The 12,351-nt window shown below is 39.5% G+C and overlaps 1 protein-coding gene across 7 annotated transcripts in view; it reads right to left on the bottom strand.

The window, feature by feature from the left end:
- The window catches only part of TCF20 (transcription factor 20), a 215,907-nt gene that overhangs the window by 165,615 nt on the left and 37,941 nt on the right, over positions 1 to 12,351 (bottom strand). For all 7 annotated transcript variants that reach the window (XM_073000176.2, XM_073000180.2, XM_020787961.3 and 4 more), the window contains exon 2: positions 3,273 to 3,357. The gene's annotated coding sequence lies outside the window, so the exon portion shown is untranslated. The remainder of the gene's footprint in view (positions 1 to 3,272; positions 3,358 to 12,351) is intronic.

Below are 12,351 nucleotides of genomic sequence, written 5' to 3'. Positions count from 1 at the left end.
ACCAAATGCACAGATAAAAGTCACGTAGCAGAATCATTTTAGTATGTCAAAATAAATATGAGAAAATGGATGCACCAGGATTTAAAAGGAAAAAAATAAAATAAAATACAAGAACAATAAGCATAAGAATAATGAGGAAAACTACAAGAAGCCTGTGGAGTAGTGGGGGGGGGCAGATTTCCATAGCAACAGAGGACATAATAATTATTTCAGCAAAATTAATTTCTTTGCATAAAATTCATCTGAAAGGCAAAGCCAGCTCTCAAAGGTAGTCCTAATGGTACTTTCATGAATACTATCATGAAAGGGTTCAAGAAGTGTAAATGACTTTAAAAATTCTCAAGCTAAGCAATAATTTCTCCTCATTTTTCCATAATTATTGCTCATCTTTTCATGTATCATGGGTCAAAATAGAACCAGACTGAGGATTTACAAGAAAAAGAGAAGTTACTTACCTGTAAACAACTCTGGTTCTTCAAGTGATCACCTGTAAATTCACACTATAGATTTTATTATGCGCCTGCGCAGAGGTTTCCAGAATATTCTAGAGCTTTAGCATGTGTTCACTACGACTGCCTCCCCCCAGTACACATGGTCTGCCTGTCCTGGCGATTGCCTCGGTTCCTAAGAACAGTCTGTATAAAAGGAAAACAGACATGATGGACAGAGGGGAGGATGGGTGGGAAGTGTGAATTCACAGATGACCACTCAAAGAACCAGAGTTGCAGGTAAGTAACCTCGCTTTCTTCTTCGTGGTCTCTGTGAATGCACACTACGTATAGGGTGATTGGCAAGCTTACTTACTGGAGGAGGGATGTCACGGTAGTACTGATGACAACACAGCTCTGCCAATGGCTGCATCCGCCCTGGCTCTGACATCAAGGCGTTAGTGAGTAGCAAAAGTAGATGGAGCCGACCATGTGGCAGCTCTGCAAATGTCTGGGATACTAATACAATCTACCAGTTTTAAAACACTGTCCAGGTAGATCTGATAAGTTTTATATCTCTTTTCTCATCTCTGATTCCACAAGTGAAAGGTTGCAAAATTCTGTGCAAGTGGTTTGCACAATAAGAAAACGGATGACTAAATTATTGCAGTAATCAGATTAAGAACCCACACTCACACTTAATTGTAATCTGAATTTCATTCTGCTTTGTATCAATTGTAAATACTATATGCTTTGTTACTATATTTTATTCTTGTATATCTACCATGGCTGACCTATGATCACACTAATAATAATACTAAAGCTAATTATACAAACTTACTTTTGAATGCTGAGGATCATGACTGTATCACTGTTTTGGTATTAATGTATCCTTTGCCATTTTTCTTCCTTAAAATTTGTAAATACCGTAGATAAAATGTCCACTTTAGTTTTTTTAAAAATGACAGTGTTAAAACTATTCAGCAACTATTTTTGCACAAGTTTTTCACTTCCACAGTTCACAATCAATTCCTCAAGAATGTCATATAGCTGTATATGCTCAAATCAATGCTGCACTGGAAATAGACCAGCATTAGGTATCAACACATGACATACTCTTTACTTGAGAAAGCCCTATGCTTAATGGAGTAAGGAAGACACAGTTCAGCACATAGTACAGCATGCCACACCGAGATGCAGGATGTCAACACTTTGTAAAATCAGCACATTACTGATGGTCCACACAGCTCAAAAACAGATGAAAAATAAATAATAATTTTGAAATAGCCATTGAAATATTGGGATTCAGGAAGAGAAAATGCAACAGCAGCTCTAGGTCCACAGTTTACTTACGTACTCCAAGTTTAAGAAGATGAATCAAGGCTATCTATAATTTCCCAGCACATTTGCTCATGGTCATATTGCTTAAGCCTCAGAATGCTGCCCCTCTCATAGAAACCAAATGATACAAATGAAGCAGCTGTTCAAAAGTAGGGGGCCTTAAAAAGGCTTGAGTCTATTCTTTTTTAATGCAGATGTATTACTAAGCCAGATAAGGACAGAATGTACAGAATTCTATGATGGTATTTCTTTCACTTTGGTCTTCTGCTTTAAAGACTGAAAACCTAAGAAATCAGATCCATTAGCTTTGTGACAGCAGATGCTAAGCTAGCTGATTTAGCAGCAACCACTCTTAGTTGTTAGATGGGATTTACTGACTGTGGTTCCCTGTGCCTCGCCATGCCACTTAAAGGACAGCAAAACAGGGTTGGAGAGAAATCATGTGAGTGAGGAGATGAAAATATATGGAAAACCAGGAATGTTTAATATTAGATTAGCAAATGAACTGTGCTCCCACCTCTCTGGCATATCTCCAGACTTTCAAGAGACGTATGTCATGTGCCAGTTCCCATTTACCAGCTTGTGCTTTCCTTTCTTTACAGATTAGTTTCACAAACAAGGCCAGGACTCCCTAGCAAATGGATTGACCTCACATCCTTTGCTAACAAATTTCCTTTGAACCTTTATATAGACTCTCAATAATCATTCCAGCGCTTTCCCCCTTACATTTGACCAGGCTCAAAGTTTACTTTTCACAGGCAGCCCAAAAGGAGAAAGCTATTACAGAAAGTTATGAGAGGAGGACAGTTTGGTATCGTGAGGGGTCTTTCCCCCACTCTCAGAGGAGTTGCTATAGATACTGCAGAGTCTGAGACTTGGAAATATTGATCTAACAAGGTAGGGAGAGAGGCTTGTTATGTTAGTGCCTTAGTATGTACAGTAAAAGTAGGTGCTAGGGGGCTGTTCCAAAACATTCTGCTTTCTCCTTCAATTCATTCTAGATTCCAGGTCTCGTTCACCTTAACAGACTATAACTGGAGAGAGTGAGTAAAACTGAGACTTAAAAAAAGCCTGAAGGATAAACTAAAAAGAGTACAATTTTAAATTCAACTGGCTTTAAAGCTTCTGCTTTCATATTTGCTCTTTTGTTTAATATGTATGACTTATAAATATTTTAACAAAGGAGTCTTACAGTTTCCACTTCGTCAGTAATCAGTTAATGGCCACTTCACATATGTATACCGTAGTTAAGTACAAGTTTACCATAGCATGTAAGAACAACAAGAAGCTGCTTTCCGTGCTTGTACCCTGACATATTTGCAATGAACGTGGAAAATACATTTGCTATGACCATATCTTATATTTTTACATGTATACACGTTATGAAGTGGCCTTTAAAGCTCTCAATAAAATTGATCTTTCTTTCAAGCACAATCTAAAAGATTCTGCGACAAACATTTTTGACATAATTATTACCACCTTCAAAAAACATTTTTTTCATACCTTTATCTTCTCTAAAGTATGGAAAAATCCTTTGAGGATCATCATCAAAATAGAACCAGAGAAGAAACTAAAAAAGGAGAAAACTCTGTAAGAAAGATGGATAAAAATAATTAGTATCCATGTGTTTTATGAAAAATATAACTTTATGCATGCATAAATAATATATTCATGGTAACAAAGGTATTTAGCCCTTAGTTTGATATATCAAAGGCTTCAAGCAAAGTTACGTGGATGTCAGGGTTGAACACATATACCCATCAATTAATGCATTTAAAAAACAAATAATCCCTGGCAAATTCCCCTTGGATTCCTTTACAGTGCAAGCCTGCTTCCAAGTGCCTAGGTTTCATTGTCATGGAATTCATAGGCAGAGGCACATCTATTGTTATAGACTGGGGGCCAATATTTTGTTCTCCAGATGTTTTTGGACTATGATTCCCATTAGTCATAACCAGTATCACCAACAAGCAGGGATAGAGGGCCACATGTTGCTAATCTTTCTCTCTGTATTTATAATCCTCCCTCCTTTTAACTAGTCAAGACGTTAACAGTGCTTTGCAAGGGCAGTCACCATCTTTCAGTCTAATGTTCTTTTTAGGGTTGTTCAGGGGATAAAATGGGGACAAGCGCATGTGTGCTGCTCTGACTAGGACAGACTAGAGATGTAAAATTTCTGGAAAATTCCATTTTTTCAGGTAAAAAATATTTTTCTGTTTTTTGGGGGGAGAAATGGAAATTTTCAGAAATTTTACATCTTTACAACAGACCCAAAAAGAGAGACAGAGAAGCAGCTAGATCCAGACTCAAATAGCAGTTGATGAGATTGCCTTAAGCAACTCACTGTCGTTTAGTGTTTCATATCTCACAGACCTGGTTTGAGAACAAATGAAGTAAAAATTACAAAATTATCTTCTACAGATAAAAGAGCAAATGCAAATATGACATTAAAACAAAGCCCAGTTATATCCAATGTCTCCTTCTGTAAGCTACGTAACATCACAACAGATGAGATATCACTCAGCAAAAACAAAATAAATGCCTCCTTACATATGGAGTGTGCGCCCGTATACAGCAAAACATACCATAGAGTCCAATGCAACATAAACGGAGAGTCCCTATGTTATAAGATAAAGTATATTGATCAGTTGTATCATATCAAAACAAGTGTCTGTTTTTTGCCCCTGCAAAGCTGACAAGTATAGTAAGATGGAGAGAACTGTCCCATGTGGCTTGCCACACGAACATCTGTTTTGAATTGATTAGGTATACTGAACATCCTGCAATATAACAGTGAGAGTCATTGACCACCAACACACTGACTAAAAACAGCAGGAAAAAACGCAGAAAGGCAAATAAATGCCCCCTGGAACTGCAGCTACCGAGAAAGAGAAGCAAGTGGATTCCACCTCATCAATTCCTGACACTTACTCACATGATCTGTAACACTTTTCCTCAGGGTTATAGGATTCTTTTATAAAGATTCTGAAGAAACACTTAAAAAAACCACAACAACTGGACATCATCAATTAATTATCACATGGTTTGAAAGGCTTGAGAGGAGAATTGTTTTGTTTTTTAAAAGATCAATGTCACTTCCCTTCCAAATCATAGCACCTTCCAGCCAGCCTGTCAGCAAGTCAACAAGGGTTGACCTCATTTGGCAGCTCTATTTAATCAGACCCTGTGAGAGACACACAACTTGCTGTGGTTGGCACTTTCCCTCTCTTTCCCCTCTCACTCTCTGGCCCATGTGGGTTAGACAGCATTAAAGTCTACAGAAACCAATCTGATTTCTCAGTGTATAAATTTCTCCACATCACTCTGTAACTGCACTTTAGCTTTGACCTGCACATCTCTCACATAACTCTTTTCGGTATATCTCAGCCTGGCATGTTCCTGCCCTTCTCTTCTGTACAAAACAGTTCATACACTCCCATGCAAGTCCACTGCCCTGTTCTTGATTCTCCGAGTTCAATCAGCATTCTCCACCCTGTAAATAAGGGAAGTATTGTAAAATTTGTTTCAGAAACTGCCCTCCAGAGAACAATTCAGACCACTAGGTTAATTTCATCTGCCATCTAAACAGTATTTCAATGGCTGCCATAAGAAATGTACACATGTTCTACCCACATAAATGCCACGTTTATATTAAACCTCTTAAGACTATTTACTTTCTTTCTCACAGTTATATACATACATCATTTTCTCCTCAGATGTGGAGTGATCATACTATAAACAGATTGTCCGACGACACAAAAATCAGTCTGAAGGAGACACAGTCTCTGACTGAACATTCCAGGAGAGAGAGACAGATGTAGGAATAAGAACATTTCTACTATCATCCTTTTGGTTTTCTAACAGGTATGATATTAGACTGTTTTTCACATCAAGATTTTTGAGAGCAAGTCACTGTTAAGCCTTTCTAGTCAAAGCAAGTAAAAATGACAAGGAAGTACTCCAGCATGCCTCTTTTAAACACAAACCATTAAACAATACATATTAAGATAGTCAGCATGCCTAAGTTTGTTTATTCCACAAGGTGGAAGCAAATCATGACAAAGAAAAGGAGACTTTAATCAAATCTCCTCACCTCAAGCACAGCCTCCTACCACACCACCCACAGAGAGCAACCACCAGCTCCTGCTGTCATTAAAGGCACTAAGATATTAAACAAGAATCAAACCCAGAGAAGCATGCAGTTAGGAATATAAAAATGGGGTGGAGGAGGCAATGGACGTAGAGAGGAAGACTTTTGAATTACTCACTGGAGGAACAACACAGCATTAAATAGGTGGCTGATGGGGCTTTAGTATTAGAAAGCGCAACAATATAAAAAGCCAAGATTCCCAGAGTAATAGGCAAGACTCTGTATAAAAGGGCAAGCAGCTATCATTAATGGGAAATTTCTCCCTTCTTTCATCCAGCCTAGGTCTTGTGTATACATGACTAGTGTCCAAGAAAGTGCCCTCTTTGTAGCTGTATTCAGCCAGTCGCAAATCATGCATTCCTACCCTAGGTGATGCGTTCTCGCTCTTCCTCCCCCTTTCTGATTTTGTCATTCTCTTAGGCACAAGGAATGGCAAATCTGATGGGGATAGCCTCTGCTATCCATGGTGGCTCTCCTCCTTAGTCAAGACCCACCTATAGCAGAGGATCTCCCCATCAACCTCATTGCTCTCCATGGCTAAAACTACACTGCCCAGAAAAAACTGATTGAATCCACAGTGATTGCTGTCATAGCACATGACACCAAGCCATATAGCAGTCCAAACTTCTATTGAAATTTTGCTGGTACTTGTGGATTTCAATGGCTTCCCTGTGTAGTCTGACATAATGATTTGCAGTTGTGGCCAGGTATATATTGGAACCACAAAACGAAGCATCCACACCAGAATCAAAGAACATGAGAGACACTGCAGACTAAAACAACCAGAAAAATCTGCAGTAGCTGAACATGCCCTGAAACAAACTGGACATAAAATTCTATTCCAAAATACTGAAATACTGGACAACACCAGTAATCATTACGTCAGCTCAACAAAACTTGGCTCCCAGCTCTCAAAAATACAGCGTGCAAAAGGTCAACGAACTCTACCCAGCCACAAGGACAGGGGATCACTACACACAAAAGACCAGCTAATGACACCCATCAACCACAGGAAAAGATAATCTCTTCTCCTTAGCACAACAATACACCCACAACAATACACACTAATCACCCATCAACAGAAAAAGACAAAGGCCTATCTCACAGCCATAAATACTGCACTCCCAAAGCCAACTACACCAGCACACAGAGTGCTGTCCTCTGAAGATGCCGGCAACAGAGACTGGCGAAACGTTAGGAAGAACAACCTTCAGAACACGGCCAAAGAGCCCAAAAAACCCACAACAACCAACAAAATGAAACTCAATCCAGAAAAGACAGCAGTGTTCTTGATCAGTCAAAAGGCTGACGAAGGAATAGGGATTCAGCTTGTACTAGATGGGGTTATACTCCCCCAAAAGTCAGGTTGACAGCTTGGGTGTGCTCCTAGATTCAACCCTGAACCTGGATGCACAGATCTTTGTGGTGGCTACGAATATATCTACACAGTTACAACTGTTGCACCAGTTGTACTCATTCCTTGAGATATCTGAGCTGCCCATAGAGATACATTGTTTAGTTACTTCCTGTCTGGATTACTTCAGCAAACTCTGTCTGGAGCTGCCTGTAAAGATTGTTCAGAAGCGCATTCAAAATGCTGCAGTATTTTGCAATAAGTTCATCGCTCCCAATGTAAAAGTGCTGGTTATGACCTATAAAGCCCTGAATGCTTGGATCCAATTTATCTGAAGGACCATATCATCCCATATGAGCCTCCTCATCGTCTGAGGGGCCCTTCTGTCTGTCTCACTACTTCTCAGGCCTATGTGGTGAGGATGTGAAAGAGACTTTATAGGCTACTCCCAGGAAGTGGAACACACTGCCTCAAGAAACCCTCCTTCTTATCATTCTATCATCAGGCAAAGACCTTCCTTTTCAGGAAAACATTTATGCAATGAGACTGTTGCATTAACTGAATGTAGAGATTCTAAAAATGTTTCTAAAATGGTTAAAATTGTTTTAATTGTGGTTTTAGTATTTTTATATGTTTAATTGTTTTTTAAAATTTCTTTCTTGCTGTTTTAATACTGCTTACTTTATAGTTTGACTGTGAGAATATGGCAGAAAAATAGCATATAAATGACATAATGAAACATAACATAATATGACATAACATAACAAAAATCTTTTCTACTGATATCTACCATGGATTTAGTTTATTTCGCAACTTCTGCAGCTTCTTTTCCTCCATAAAATGGGACTTGTACCATTTATTTTCTATATCCTCAAAATTTTGAGAATTTTACATATTTACCCTTAGAAGTTCCCATACACCCTCAAATTTTTTTCCCTTTCACCCTTACTGCAGCATTTAGGAGCCCATATTTACATAAACACAGGCTTCCAATCACACTTTCCATTTTTCCCCCTCTTCTAAGTGATTAGCGGTATCAGTAACCATTCCCAATCTCTTTGCAGAATACTATATTAAGGTATCATGCCAAATCCTAACACAGGACAATCGAAATGTCATCCAGAAATACATGCAAAATCAAAAATGCATTTGGAAGTACATTAACATAGCAGTGATGCCAACAGACTGGTACCTGAACAATTCTGAAGTGGACACATGAGGAAAAAAATTACTGGACGCTGTCATTCTTTCTTAGCTGATACATGTGAAATCTGAAAAACACTAAGTTTGTTTTTGTTTGTTTGTTTTATATATACCACATTGTGCTAGTAATATAAAAGGCATTAAGAGCTCATCTATAGAGCTCAATCCCAGAGACATGCTGGGTCTGGCTAATGAAATGAATTTCAACTGTTGTACCAGCTGTGTTGTAACAGGTTATGAAGTCATGCAGCACTATCTTCCTTGCAGTTGGACATTTGCCAAATGTAGTAGATTCAAAGAGCCATTCTCACAAGCTCACTGTCTCCTGGATTATACGTTTTCCTGCATACAAAGTAAACCACAAGGGCCTATAGCTGACAAAGGTGTTCAGCAGGCAACAGAGAAAGGGGCAATTGAGCAGCTGCTGTCATAAGAGACGAGCCTGGACTGATGTACAAAAAGGGGGAACTGCCATCCCTGTGGACAGATGTCTGACACCCATGATTAAAGTAGATCTCTAGGAAATGTTTCTTGACAGTGAAGTCTATTACACTGGTGCACAGGCTCCCAAGGGAAGCAGTAGAAACCCCATTTCTCTGCTCATGTTTAGCAATGGAGTAAGCAGAAAGATCACAGTGCGGGATACTGCACGAACAGCAAAACTGTAAGCCAATTCTACCTACCTGATCAGATTTTTATTAGTCATCAGTACCTCTACTAAGCAACACTGTCTTTGTGATCTCATTTAGTCCTGTTTTCCTGCTAAAGATTTTTACCATTCCCCATGTTGCTTTCTCTCCCTAGGACTGTATTGCCATTTGTCCATATGATTGTTCTAAATGATTTACATACTTGTATCCTGCTGTTTGAACTATGGATGGTGGCTCATAATATTGTACAGGAGGCAGCAACAAAAACCATCCCAAAGAAAAGGAAATACAAGAAAGCAAAGAGGCTTTTCAATAAGGCCTTAGAAATAGCAAACAAGAGAAGGGAAACAAAATGCAATGGAGATAGGGAAAGTTACAGAAAATTGAATGCTGACTTCCAAAGAACAGCAAAGAGAGACAAAAGGTCCTTCTTAAATGAACAGTGCAAAGAAACAGAGGAAAGAATAGAAAGGGAAAAAAACTGATCTGTTCAAGAAAATTGGAGCTGGAGCTCTTAAATGAACATTTTGTGCAAAGATGGACATGATAAAGGACAAAAATGGTATGGACCTAACAGAAGCAGAAGACATCAAGAAGAGGTGGCAAGAATACACAGAGGAATTATACCAGAAAGATCTGGATGTCCCGGACAACCCAAATAGTATGGTTGCTGACCTTGAGCCAGACATCCTGGAGAGCGAAGTCAAATGGGCCTTAGAAATCATAGCTAACAACAAGGCCACTGGAGGTGATGGCACTGCAGTCAAAGTATTTAAAATCTTAAAAGATGACGCTGTTAAGATGCTGCACTCAATATGGCAACAAGTTTGGAAAACACAGCAGTGGCCAGAGAATTAGAAAAGATCAGTCTGCATCCCAATGCCAAAGAAGGGCAGTGACAAAAAATGCTCCAGCTACTGTAGAATTGCACTCATTTCACACGTTAGCAAGGTTATGCTCAAAATCCTACAAGGTAGGATTCAGCAGTATGTGGACCGAGAACTCCCAGAAGTACAAGCTGGATTTCGGAGGGGCTAGAGGAACTAGAGACCAAATTGCTAACATGTGCTGGATTATGGAAAAAGCCAGAGAGTTCCAGAAAAAACATCTACTTCTGCTTCATTGACTATGCAAAAGCCTTTGACTGTGTGGATCACAGCAAACTGTGGCAAGTCCTTAAAAAAATGGGAGTGCCTGACCACCTTATCTATCTCCTGAGAAATCTCTATGTGGGACAGGAAGCAACAGTTAGAAGTGGATAAGGAACAACTGACTGGTTCAAAATTGGGAAATGAGTGTGCCAAGGCTGTATATTGTCTCCCTGCTAATTTAACTTATATGCCGAATACATCATGCGAAAGGCCGGACTGGAGGAATCCCAAAATGGAATTAAAATTTCTTGAAGAAATATCAACAGCTTCAGATATGCAGATGATACCACTCTGATAGCAAAAAGTAAGGATGAATCACGTAATGAGGGTGAAAGAGGAGAATGCAAAAACGGTCTGAAGCTCAACATCAAAAAAACTAAGATCATGGCCACTGGCCCCATCACCTCCTGGCAAACAGAAGGGGAAGACATGGAGGCAGTGACAGATTTTACCTTCTTGGGCTCTATGATCACAGCAGATGGTGACAGCAGCCACGAAATTAAAAGATGCCTGCTTCTTAGGAGGAAAGCAATGACAAAACTAGACAGCATCTTAAAAAGCAGAGACATCACCTTGCTGACAAAGGTCCGTACAGTCAAAGCTATGTTTTTTCCAGTAGCAATGTATGGAAGTGAAATCTGAACCATAAAGAGGGCTGACTGCCAAAGAATGGATTCTTTTGAATTGTGGTGCTGGAGGAGACTCTTGAGAGTCCCCTGGACTGCAAAGAGAACAAACCTATCCATTTTGAAGAAAATCAACCTTGAGTGCTCACTAGAAGGACAGATCCTGAAGCTGAGGCTCCAATACTTTGGCCATCTTATGAGAAGAGAAGACTCCCTGGAAAAGACCCTGATGTTGGGAAAGTGTGAAGGCAAGAGGAGAAGGGGACAACAGAGGACGAGATGGTTGGATAGTGTCACTGAAGCTAACAACACGAATTTGACCCAACTCTGGGAGGCAGTGGAAGACAGGAGGGCCTGGCATGCTCTGATCCATAGGGTCACGATGAGTCGGACACAACTTAACAAATAAAGAACAACATCTTGCTGTTTGGAGTAAATCAAAGGACCAACCACTTATTTAACTAGGAACTGTTACTGTCTCAGTTGCTTTATTCCTAATGTGGATGCAGCCTGTTTGAAATATCCCACCCACAGTGCACTGTTTTGGGAATCTCAGCAGGGAACTCTGGGATAAGTGCCCACAAAGCCTCTGAACAAAGTCTAAAATGTATTTTAAGACAGACAATAGTAATGTAAATGCAGAACAATCCCATAACTGTTTACACTAAGCCATCTGCTTTGAAAATGTGGCCCCACAGCTGGTTAGAACTTTCTATAGTAGTGCCGACTGTGTTATAGATACATCCACATATCCATAAAAATGTAGTGCTAGTGTACTACAGTCCCCTTGTATTGACTTCCGCATGTAACTGTTATCATTAGATACATAACAGTTACATGTAGGGTTAAATATAGAACAGGAGCAAAATAAAATGAAATATTAACAGAAGAAATGTTTAAGGGTCATTCTGTCATTAGTTATCACATTCAGACATCACTTTCTCCAAATGCTCAGACCAAGGCTAGGCACTAGGCAAACTGATAGTAAGCATCTTACATTAAGGTGTGTCTTGGCCACTGACAAGCAAAACAGAAGGTAGACGGAATGGTAGGTAGAGCCAGGTTCAAGTAACTTTGGCTTTCTTATCAGGCTCCTCCCTAATTTCAGTAGTAACACTGCAGCAAAGCAGTACAATATCTTACAACGTCTGAACTTAAGCCTTTACATTGTTCAGCAGTCAAGAAGAAAAACTACACAGATGAGGGTAGGAAAATGAACTACAGTTTTTAAAAAGAATACAGTGGTGCCTCGACTTACTAATGTCCCTACTTACGACCATTTCAAGTTATGACCAGCTCCGTCCGCAAAATTTTGCTTCTACTTGCAACTGGAGCTTCCTCTTAGGAACAGAAAAAGAAAGGACAAAAAGGTGAGAAATTTCTAACTGTAGGTGGCAATGAGGCTGCTTCTTTGTAGCTCTTACACCCCAGCAGTTAGAGAGTGTGCA

Source organism: Pogona vitticeps, chromosome 5 (genome assembly GCF_051106095.1).
Source record: "Pogona vitticeps strain Pit_001003342236 chromosome 5, PviZW2.1, whole genome shotgun sequence".
Taxonomy (NCBI): domain Eukaryota; kingdom Metazoa; phylum Chordata; class Lepidosauria; order Squamata; family Agamidae; genus Pogona; species Pogona vitticeps.
Note: the sequence above shows the minus strand (reverse complement) of the source record. Positions and strands in the feature narration are given on the sequence as shown.